Raw genomic sequence first — 12,346 nt, 5'->3', positions numbered from 1 at the left:
CATCTCCCTACAGGTAGGTCCTAGAACTTGTTGACCAGGTAAGAAGGTCTTAATTGGTGTAAGGTATTTCCTACTAGAGGCTTGAGGTTTGGCCGTGTCATGAGTTGAACAAGATCTTAAACAATAGGGCTCCAAAACAATTTGATAGAAATATTCATTAGGGGATTAAATAAAGAAGGCAGAAAAGGGAGAATGTTTGTTTCACCTTTATTCCATATCAGGGGCTAGCCCAGACCTTTTTAGACTTTTGTATATGGTTTATATTCCCCACCCCCTCCCCCACCTCACACCTAGTACTGGGAATGGAACACACATTTTTAATTGTGAGGAAGTCGGTTGTGCCCATTCTACAGATGCGGAAGCTAAGGCAGAGCTCTCAAGACCTAGGAGGACCTGTATAAAATCTCAGGTCTGTTATCAAGGGGTACTCCCAATAGACTTGGCAACATGATAGGTAGGTATATAACTGAGAGTTAAGGGCTAGCGAGATGGCTCAGTAGGGGGGGAAGGGGTCTGCCTTCAAGCCTGATAATGTGAGTTCAATCCCTGGGACCCACATGGCAAACAGAGAGAGCCAACTCCCATGAGCCCCCCGCCTCATAGAACTTATGGACCCAGGACCTCTTACACAGACTAGGCAAGAGCTTTACCACTGATCTTGCAATTCTAAACTTTTAAATAATTTGTGTCTTCTTGTCTGAAATGGGCCTTGTTCTTTACCATGGCTGACCTGGTACTCAGTATGTAGCCTAAACTAGCCTGGACCCTGTGATGCTCTTGCCTTGACCTCTTAAAGGCCAGGGATTCTAGGACTGCCCTACCACACCTGGTTCTAAATCCTAATTTCTTGAGGCCTGAACTGTGTCACATTTAGGATGTCTCATGGGCTCCTTGATGCCTTCCTATGGTCAGATGGGTGCATACTCACACACACACACACACACACACACACACACACACACACTAACACACATACTCCTCTTCAGTCAGCTTCACTCCCAAGTGTTGACAACGTGCTGTGTTTTAACCATGACCCATCAAACACAGGAGGTCGACTCCCCAACAATGATCCTGTCTAGTAAAAACAGAATCCAGATTCCCTAAGAATAACTTAGGGAATATAGAATGTTTATTTATTTTGTTATTGTTATTTTGAGACAGGGTAGGTAGCCCAGGTTGGCCTTAAACCCACAACTCTCAGGCCAGGCTCATCAGAAGAGACTATGGGCCACTTGATGGATGAGGACTGTAACCATCTAAGTGGCCTTTCACTTCATCTGAAGGAGTAGAGTGCCCTGGACATTTGGACTGCCAATTGAAGCACCTGAGGTGGTGCTCTGGGGTAGCCTGGGCTCACTCAGGGATATCAGGTATCTCACAGAACAACCCATAGCTCCAGGAGCAAACGTGTCAGCAAACACATAGAACTCAATGTCTCCTTCTATGACCTCTGGAAAACAGGTGTAACCCCTTTGGCCAGAATCTGCCTGCTGAAGAAGTCGAGACTCACCAAAGTCAGGAGAAGGGACTCCAGGTCCACACAAATATAAAGAAGGGCTTTCAGATTGCCAGAGATAAATATACAAAGCGCCATCTCTTTGTTCAAAATATGGAGCCAGAAAGATTCCATGAACCCTGGCAGTGGTAGCACACCCCTTTCATTCTAGAACTTGGGAGGCAGAATTAGACATAGTGAGTTCAAGGCCAGCCTACTCAAGGAAGAGCGACAGAGAAACCCTGTCTGAAAAAAAAAAAAAAAAAAAACAAACTGAAAAACAAAAAAATAGCAAACCAAACCAAACCCCCCAAAGAAAAAAACAAAACAAACAAACAAGCAAGCAAACAACCCCAAATAAACAAAAGAAAGAAAGGCTTCGTATTTAGTGCATGATATATCAAGTAGGGGGTGAGCCGAGCCCACAGCTAGGGAATAAGGGGAAAAAATCTGGGCTGGAGACATCACAGAGTGTGCAAGAAGTCCTGGGTTCGATCCCAGCACTCGAGGCAGGAGAATCAGAAGTTCAAGGTCACCCTCGGATCCATAGAGAGTTTGAGGCCAGCCTGGGCTACGCAAGAAGACCTTGTTTATAAATCAAACTATAACCCAAATTAAACAAAGCCGGAGAGATAATGCAGTCAGTAAGGTGTTTGCCTTGCAAGCTTGAGGGTCCGAGTTTGATTCCCAGAGCCCCAGTGAAGAGACAGGGCTTGGTGGCAAGCTCTAGGGAGGCAGGAACAGTGAATCCCCAAAGATCTCCAGGCCAACAAGAGACACTGTGAGAATGGATGGTGACTGAGGAATGGTGTGTGTGTGTGTGTGTCTGTCTGTCTGTCTGTCTGTCTGTACTTTAATGACAGGGCATGACGCTTTAACATCAACATCATTCCCCATCCCAGTGTCCAGTATATATTTGCCATTCACATGGTGTTTTCTGAGTGAATGCAAGACTTTCATATGCTGAAGGTGAAATAAGAGCTGACCTGCCTCCCTTGTGTAGACAGTAGACACGAAAGCCTGTAGCTTGCTTGTATGAAGTTCATCTTCCCCAGTGCTTACAAAAAAACATCCTCTAGAGGTCTACAACATTAAAAAAAAAAAAAAAAAAAAAAAGTCCAGATCCTGTCTGGCTTCTGTGTGGAAAAGGATGTACTTTCTGATCCAGCTGGCCCGTCCCTGCGCCAGACCCTCCCCCCCTCAACCCCCAGTTGCTGCAGACACAAAAAGGACAGGGAGGGGGCAGGGGAGGTGAAAGCCATCATGAACACAATGACGAATTCAGCTGGTGTGTGTGGAGCGGGACCCTCAAAATACAATTAAAACCCGGTCAGGCTCCGGAAAACTGCATTACTGTCCCTCAATCAAGCCAGAGAGCGCATGTGGTACAGGCCTCTCCCTGAGGGACACTTCTTCCAAGGGCTGTCATCAATGGCAGCCATCATCTCCCAACCCCCATTGAGGCAGAGCCCTATTAGGGCCTGTATCATAGAGAAGGGATTCCTGGTGGAGAAAGGAATTCATCCAGGGCCCCTTTGCACTGCTACAGGCTGTGTGTGTGTGTGTGTGTGTGTGTGTGTGTGTGTGTGTGTGTGTGTATGTGTGTGTATGTGTTCATATGAGCCACAGCACAATGGTAGAGTCATAGGTCAGACTGTTGCGTCAATAGTCAATCTACTACTTTCTACACTGCTCTCTGTCTGTCTGTCTCTCTCTCTGTTTTTCAGGACAGAGTTTGTCTCTCTCTCTAGCTTTCAGGACAGGGTTTCTCTGTGTAGCCCTGGCTTTCCTGGACCACCCTGGAACTCACCGAGATCCACCTGATGTTATCAAAGGCATGTGCCACCATGACCCTCTCTCTGTTTCTCTCTGTGTCTCTGTCTTTCTGTCTCTGTCTTCTCTGTCTCTCTCTGTGTGTGTGTGTCTGTATCTCTATATGTCTCTCTGTCTCTCTGTTTATGTCTCTGTCTGTCTGTCTCTTGTCTCTCTCTCTCATAGCCCTGGCTCTCCTGGACCAGCCTGGAAATCACAGAGATCCATCAGATACCACGCACGCATGCACGCACGCACGCACACACCCACATGATCTCTCCTTGGAAACTGCATGCACCAGGCTAGCGTGCTAGAGAGAGATTATAGATGTGTGCTACTGACCCGACTTTATGTGGATTCTGAAGGGCTAAATTCTGGTCCCCACACTTGTATTATGGCACGTGATTTACCCACTGAGCCAGCTCCCCATCCTCTGTGAGCTTTTTCCGCATCCGCGTGGATGCAGAAGAGGATGGATAGGCCGAGCCATCCAGACATCTGTAGAGCGGAAGTCGGTCGCTCATCCAATGAATAAACATTTGAGGCCTGCCCCCACAAGCCCAGCACCTTAACTAGGCACAGTGTTTGCAGGAGGCACTGGGTAATCCATCCAGATAATTTTAGTTATCAGGGGTTGTGGTCTGAGTAGTTTGTAGAAGCCAAAAATGCAGCTAAGATTTGTTTTGACACGTGGGATGGTCCCTAAGTGGGCATCGGATTTTCACGGCTGTGGCAGACTATCTTAAAAACAAATTAAGGATCTGGGGAGATGGCCCAGTGGTAAACCACTTGTCATGCAAGCTTGCGGACCCGAGTTTAGATCATTAGAACTACACACAGCTGGATATAGTACTTAACATCTGTACCTTAGGCTTCTGTGGTGAGATGGGAGGCAGAGACAGGGGAGTCACCCAAAGCTTACAGGCCTGCTAGCCTGGTGTATGAAGCAGCTGAAGGAGTCTGCCTCAAGGAGCCGGGCAGTGGTGGCACACGCCTTTAATCCCAGGACTTGGGAGGCAGAGGCAGGTGGATTTCTGAGTTCGAGGCCAGCCTGGTCTACAGTCTGAGTTCCAGGACAGCCAGGGCTACACAGAGAAACAAATACAGGATGGTATACCCTTGCAATCACAGAACTTGAGGGGAGTATCACCATGAGTTTGAGGCCAGACTGAGTTACAAACAAATATCCTCTCTTAATTATTTATTTTTTTAATTTTATGTATGCTACTAGTGTTTTGGCTACATATTTCTGTATGAGGGTTTCAGATCACCTGGAACAGGAGTTACAGACAATCATGAGCCGCCATATGGGTGCTGGGGATTGACCCTGGGTCCACTGGAAGAGCAGCCACGGCTTTTTTAAAAGATTTATTTATTTATTATATGTAAGTACAATGTAGCTGACTTCAGACACACCAGAAAAGGGCGTCATATCTTGTTACGGATGGTTGTGAGCCACCATATGGTTGCTGGGATTTGAACTCATGACCTTAGGAAGAGCAGTCGTTATCCACTGAACCATCTCACCAGCCCGCAGCCACGGCTCTTAACCACTGAGCCTCAGAAACCTCCAGCCTCAGAAAAATATCCTATCTTAAAACAGTAAAAAAAATGACTTAAAAAAATTAAATCCCCCCAAATAGAGAATTTAAGAGGGAAGATTTATTTATTGTAGTGGAGCGATTATTTGAGACCAGGTCTCACATAGCCCAGGCTAGTCTCAAACTTCTTCAGTAACCAGGATGACCTTGAATTTCTGATCCTTCTGCCTTTGTCTTCTTGTGTTCTCTCACAGTCATGTACCAACATGTCCAGCTGCTCCTCACAAACTTCTGCCTGTCTCTTCCTCCCGAGTGCTGGAATTAAAGGTGTGTCCCACCACACCTGCCTGTTGTTTTCTGAGACAGGTTCTCATTATATAGCCCAGGCTATCCTGGAACTCCAGAAGCTGACCAGAGTGGCCTTGAACTCACAACATACCTTCAACCTCCCTAGGGCTGGAACCTCAGGCCTGTACTTTCATTTCTTGCTGAGAAAGGTTGAACATTTTGTCTTAGCTCATGGGTTCAGAGGGGTCAATTCTTCCCTGCTTGTCTGACTCCACCCCTCTGGGTAGGTGGAGAGAGTGTGTCAGAACAGGGTCACCTCCTTCACAGGCACGGGAGAAGATGCTCTTCTTGGTATGCTACCCCGAAGTGAGCTCCTTCCTCCAGCAAGGTGTCCACCTCCTTAACAATGTTCTTCAGAGTCCGTTGGCTGGCTGCCAATCCTTTATCACAAGAACCTGGTGCGCTGCACCATCAGTCCCCATCCAGACCGTGTCACCCCATCACAAAGAACTACCAATGGTGCTAAGGCCAATGAGCCCTAGCTGCACAAATTACACAATAGTGGCTAAGACAGATAGCAGGTACAGGCATGGTCCTGGCTCGGTTCCTTGAAGTTAGTCATCTTTGCTTTTTCTTCTCCTGTTCTCTCCTCACTTCTCCATCACTCTCTCTTCTCTTTCTCATCCCCCTCCCCTTCTCCTCCATTCTCTATCTCTCCTCTCCATTCCCCTGATCTTCCTCATCTTTCTTTCCTAGGCTGGCCTCAAACTCACTATGTATCCTAAGTTGACCTTGAACTCTGATCCTTCCATCTCTACCTCCATACCAGGTTGACTTGGTGCTAAGGTTCAAACTCAGCCCTCTCCCATGGAGGACGAACCCCATCCCGAGCCCCATTTTAGCCATTTAAGTGATGGGATCTGGGGAGAGTGATCCCCGAAAGAATGTTGGGGGTCTTTCTCTTGTCTCGCATGCCGCCTTGACCCGCTGGACCTGTTGTTGACGGAGATGTATGTGCATGCGTGCCTGTGCGTGTGTGTTTAGAATGGCGAGGGCTGTGTGTTTGGACTCCTGTGGTCATCTGTTTATGTCTGTAGACCTCCGCATGGCTCTGCTCGCAAGAGCTTTACAGTCATTTCCTTCTCTCACGTGCCAACGAAACACATGTGGCCGGCTGAGGACTTGACTTCATCGGGAGAGGAGATTAAAGAATGGGTAAGGTTGACTTTTCTTTGCTGGCATCCTCTCTTCCTTGTCCCCGTTCCAGTTCCTTTGGCTGTCCTCCCTGGCCCTCTCCCCACCCCGGGCCCCCCTGCCCACCACCCCCGCCCCCCAGCCATAAAAGCAGAGGTCTATAAACTTCTCCCTGCAAAGAAGCTTTAAGCTTTGAAGTTCAGTTTAAGCAAACTTTGCTTTGGGGACTTGAGTCCTCAGGAAGCTTCAAACATTCTTCCTCGGGGGTCATCAAGTTGGTTTAGTCGGTAAAGGTGCCTGCCACCGAGCCGGCTGATGTGAGTTCAATCCCCCAGGACCTACACAGTGCAAGGAGAGGGACTCACCCCTGAGAAGTTATCTTCTGAGCTCCACACACATGCTGAGGGCACACAAGCACACTCACAAACATACTTTTGAAATCTGGCTCCAGAGGACTCCATCGTTGAATGGATTGGGTTTAGTCATTCTTTGATGCGAGGACTGTCCTGTGGAGCATGGAATGCTGTGGTATTTGCGGCCTGCATATGTACCTTGAATATGACTGCCCATCATCTTTAGACATTCTTGCTTTTAATCCCCCAAGGCATGCCATTAATCAGGATGGGTATGCGGAGGCAGGAGGATAAGAAGTTCAAGGTCATTTCCTGCTTCAAGGAGAACTCCAGGCTAGCCTGGGCTACTTGAGACTGTTTCAAAACAAAACCGCAAAGTATGCTATTGCATGATTCTGCCTTTTAATTGTTCTTTCCTTTTCTGTCTCTATTATTACTATTATTATTTTAAATTTTTCGAGATAATGGATAATGTAACCCTGGCTGTCCTAGAACTCCCTTTGTAGACAAGGCAGAACTCTATATGTAGGCTGGACACATAGAGTTCTGCCTTCCTCTGCTTCCCGAGCGCTGGGATTAAAGGCGTGAGCCACCACTGCCCTGTCTCATGATTCCTCTTGGAGAGCAGTGAAGATCTAGCAGAGCCAACCTGTGTGGTTAGAAGTCACAATAGAGGGCCAGGGGTGTGGTTCAGTTGGTACAGTGCTTGTCTGGCATGAAACAGACCCTGAGTTCCATCCCCAGCATCACATAAACCAGGTGGTGTGTGTGTGTGTGGGGGGGGGGGGTCACACCTGTAATCCCAGCATGTGGAAGGTGGAGTCAGGAGGATCAGAGGTTCCAGATCACCACTGACCAGTTCTAGGGCCAACCTGGGCTACCCTATCTCAAACCAAAGAGCAGAAGACAACCAAATTTCAGGGTAAAGTTCCCCCTTGTTCTGAAGAAGGGAAGAAGGGCTGGAAAAAGATAACATGGGGACTTCATTTGTATTTATTTAGTTATTCTTTTGAGAGAAGGTCTTCAATGTAGACTAGGATGACCCCAGAATCACTCTGTAGTCCAGGCTAGCCTAGAACTCACGATTCCTCCTATCTCAGCCTCCCCAGTAGGGGAATTAATTACAGGTGTCATACCAGAGTGTCTGCATGCCTAGCAGTGTACACACTAGACCATACATGTGCCTGTCTCTGTGACATGCATGTGCCTACCCTTGAATCACAAGCTGTGCTGTGCAGATGAAGGATAAAAAGTTATTTTTTGTATTTAATTAATTAGCTAATTAATGAATTTAAAAACACACACACAGGGTTTTTCTGTACAAGCCTTGGCTGTTTTGGAATCCTCTCTGTTGACCAGGCTGGCCTCAAACTCAGAGATCCATCTGCCTCTGCCTTCTGAGTGCTGGGAATAAAGATGTCTGCTACCACATCCGGCCCAGTGTTTTTCTTTGTTATTTATTTGCTTGTTTGTTTGCTTGTTTTTCTATTTTAAATACAGGGTCTCACTTTGTAGCTCAAGGTAGCCTGGAATTTGTGACAATCCTCCTGCCTTAGCCTTTTGCTGGCTGGGATTATAGGTCACCACTCTCAGTTTTTTTGAGAACACCGTATCATATGAGCTCCAGAAACCTTCTATATCAATTAATTAATTAGTTAGTTAGTTAATTAGTTTTAGAAATTATTTTTTGAAATTACACTGATTGTGTGTGTATGTGTGTATGTATGTATGTGTGTGTGTGTATGTGTGTATGTATGTGTGTATATGTGTGAGTGTGTTGTGTGTGTGCTTGTAGGCTATGCGTACTTGAGTGTATACCAGAGTCTGCAGAGGGCAACGTGAGAAGTTTATTCTCTCCTGCCTTAAGGAATCTCAGGATCAAACCTGGGCTCAGCAGCAAGTACCTTCGCCCACAGAGCTATCTTGGCAGGCCAGTTTTGGTGTTTTGGGGGCAGAGTTTCCTGTAGTTCTCTTTATGTAGCTAAGGATGGACCTTGGCCTCCTGATCATTCTGTCTTGTCTACCCGCAAGGCTAGGCCACCACCTTCAGCCATCTGCATTTTCTCCAATATCTTTGGGGTGGGGTGGGGGAGCCGAGAAAGTGTTTGAAAGCAAGCAGGTCACAAGATGTGCCTGAGAGACCCCCAGTGTTCATCCCAGGGGCCTCCTTAATTTTGGCGTTTGGAAGAAGCTGTATGGATGCTTAATGTATCCCCTCCAGCTGGGCAGCATTTACAAACTGGGGCACATCTGCTCTTGACAGCCAGCATGGAGAAGGGGAGGCACCAGGGAGGCAGAAAAAAAAAAAAACCCAATACCAGGATGGATCCCACACAACGACAAGACTCCTAAGTCAGAGTCCCATGGTGGAGTTCCATAAAGGATTTGAAATGATTCACCAAAGGCCACTTCTTGGCTGGGCATGGTGGTGCATGCCTGTAATCCAGCACTTGGGAGGCAGAAGCATGAGGTGGGGTGGGGGGAGCTGTGAGTTTGAGGTCAGCTTGGCTACAGGACCAACCTGCGCTACAGAACGAGACCCTGTTCCCACCTCCCCACCCCTCCTCAACCACCTGGCCTCCTCTCCTTCCCTCCTTCCCTTCCAGCTACCTAGAGACCTACAGCTGTTTCACCCTGTGAATACCCTCCCACACGCACTCCCCCAGTTCTCACTTGGGTGCTGAGATGAGGGCTCTGCAGAGAGGTCACCTTAAAGTATGATGGGTGCAGTTTATTTCCAGGTACCACTTGCATTTTGTGCACTGTGTGTAGGAGCCCTGGAAAACCCATACCCGTGTGTTCAAAGACACCCTCCCCTCCCCATGCACACAGGGTCATGGACAGGCAAAAGATCCTCAGATATGGAAAAGTGTGCCCATGGCACATCAGGCCCATAGGAACATGCACACACCCCCCCCCCCACACACACACATACACACACACACACACCCCGATTCCCCGCCTCTGATCACATTTCCTTGTATTACAAATGCCCCAGAATGGCCAGAAACCTGGAGACCACATACTGCATCCATCCCTTGCAGTTCGTAGGAGCCCCTGGGCAATAAACTCACTGAGTTCTAAGCCAGGGCACAGTTCTGGAGAGTTTGAATAACATCTTTGCGTGTGCCTCTTACAGTGGCTGCAGTCACTTCCCGGAGGAGACCTGACCTTGCAAGGGGGTTTCCCAGAGAGGCAAGCAATATGTGAATGCTCCTATCGAGAACTTGAGGACTCCAGATGAGTGAGACTCTTGATGACCAGGACAGGGGGTGACACTCCCCCCCACCCTCCCCCAGACAAAATAAAAACCAGCGATCTTCCAGCCCCTTTCTCCGAGGTCTAATTACAGATGTCTTGACATTCCTCCTGCATTGAATTTCCTTAAAAGACTTGCCAAGAAGAAACATTTGGGAACTGTGTTTTGGGTTCAGTCCCGTCTGGGAGTCACCCTTACTCGATTTGTCGCCGGATGACAAAACACTTAATTACAACAGGCACAGCGCACACCACATTGCCACACTGAATTCTCCATCCACATCACATACCCGGTACCGACAGTGGCCTTTTGTGAAAACCCACGTCTCTGATCTCACATTAATTACTACACAAATATACTCATTGTGGGTACCAGGCTTATAGGATGAAGTCCTCTTCACACATGTTCACAATAAAAACACATTTTTCCACTCCCTTCCCCTGACCCTAAGTGCGGGGGTTGGGGGGTGGGGACAGGGAGGGACAGATGAACATTTTTTCAAGGCAAATTTCGTTTGTTCTTTCCCGCCTTTTATTAAAGAGACCCTTAAACCGGGCATTCCTGGCGTCTAACGGCTTCCCTTACTTTTGCTTTTATGTCCTAGGAGAGGCAGATTAGATTAGATTAAAGACCAGGAGTCACCTCATGAAATCCATCCCATCTAGAAGCCATTTGGCTGATAGGGCCAAGGGGTTGGGGGTAGGGAGGTGGAGGGTGGTCTGTTGTTGGTCTGCCTGTCTGTTTCTCGGCGGCTTACTGGTGGTCTCTTAGCAAACACCTTGTTCTGGTTGCCTTTGTCCCCTCTCCCCACTTCAGAAGTTTATATCTAGCCTTTTGGGGCCTAAAATGTGGCTCAGTGGGTATGGGGTGCTTGCAGCTAAGCCTGATGATGGGAGTTCAACCCCTGAGACCCACAGGGTGGAAGGGGAGACCTGGCTTCTCTAAGTTGGCCTCTGTTTTCCATTTGCTGTGTGCCATGGCATTGCGTGAGCAACATCCCCTACCACAATAGAAAAACAAATAATTAAAAAAAAAGAACAGGTTTATAGCCTTTGATTGTGGTCTGAATTTATGTTCAGTGACATGTTTTAGTGTTTTAGAGGGACCCAAGTCTTCTGTTTTAGCCTCTTAACAGTTCCTCCAAGTCTCACCGCCTGCACCTCCCCCCCCCCCCCCCCGCGCCAAAGAAGGCAAACTATAGATGGAAAAAGACATCTCTTTCTGTGCCATCACTGCCCCCTTCCCCTAGGTTATTCTGATGATGTCATGGCGGTAACCAAGGCGACATACTGTGACATCACACCTCAAAGAGTACCCCTGACCTTGGCCTGGAATTCAAAGGAAAATCAGCCCATAAACTTCTAAAGCTAGCAGGAGATAAATATCCTTAGTCATAAAAGAACAAACGATGTTTGGGGTGAGGGGCCTGGGGGGAAGCATACTGTAAAAGTCTGTGCCAGATTTTCCAGGAAGTGCCAGCGGCCATTAAATCAGAAAGGGAGAGAGCAAAGGGGCCAGAGAGCTTGCCCACGATCTGATCCTAGCACCGATCTTAGCACCTACTAGGTGAGGGGGCTCTCTCCGGAAACCCCGTAATCTTTAAAATGGGAACAGAGGGGTAAATCTAAGCTAAGCAAAGCACAAGTCAGCAGCTCTTCTTGGACTGAGCGGGGATCAAAGCAGGAGAGAGGGAGAGCTCACTATGCTACCCGCTCTCCCACGTGCTCACAGAATGGGAAAAGCGTTCAATGCCAGGCTGGGCCCAGGAACAGAGAGACGGTGACGCACACGCACATAAATTCTGGAGTCTGGCTAAGGAAAGGGTGTGACGATGTTGGCTTCTTTGGGTTTTTGCCTTTTCCCTCCTTTGACAGTGTTTTACTATATAGACTCAAGGGGATCCACGGCCTCTGCTATGGTTTCGGGTGGGCGACACTACATGGGACGGACTGCTGCTTTGTTTTAGGGTCTCAGTGTTGCACAGGCTGGCCTTGAACTTCTGGCAATCTTTCTGCTTCGATCTCCCAAGTGCTGGGGTTACAGATGTGAGCGGCCAAACCTTGAATGGCTTCCTAGTGATTTTGTATGACATTAGGGGACCCTGAGCACAGATGTCCAAGGCCCCTCTGCCGTGATAATGAGGCTTTTCTGCCAATCTAAAATTATTGTGGAAGCTGAAGTGGGAAAATGTCAAGTTCAAGGGCGGCCTTGGGATATTTGGAGAGAAAAAAAAAGGTTTTGCTTTGTTTTGTTTTCTTGATGTAGGTAGCACATGTCTGGCAGGTTCAAGTTCTAGTTCAGGGTAAAAGAAAATCATTAAGAAGATTGACTATCTCAGGAGTTCTAGGCCAGTCTGGGTAACGTAGATCATGTCTCTTATGAACAATCTATATCTATCTATCTA

This window comes from Mus musculus, chromosome 5, assembly GCF_000001635.26.
Source record: "Mus musculus strain C57BL/6J chromosome 5, GRCm38.p6 C57BL/6J".
Lineage (NCBI taxonomy): Eukaryota > Metazoa > Chordata > Mammalia > Rodentia > Muridae > Mus > Mus musculus.
The sequence above is the reverse complement of the archived record's forward strand: the minus strand, read 5'-3'. Positions refer to the sequence as shown.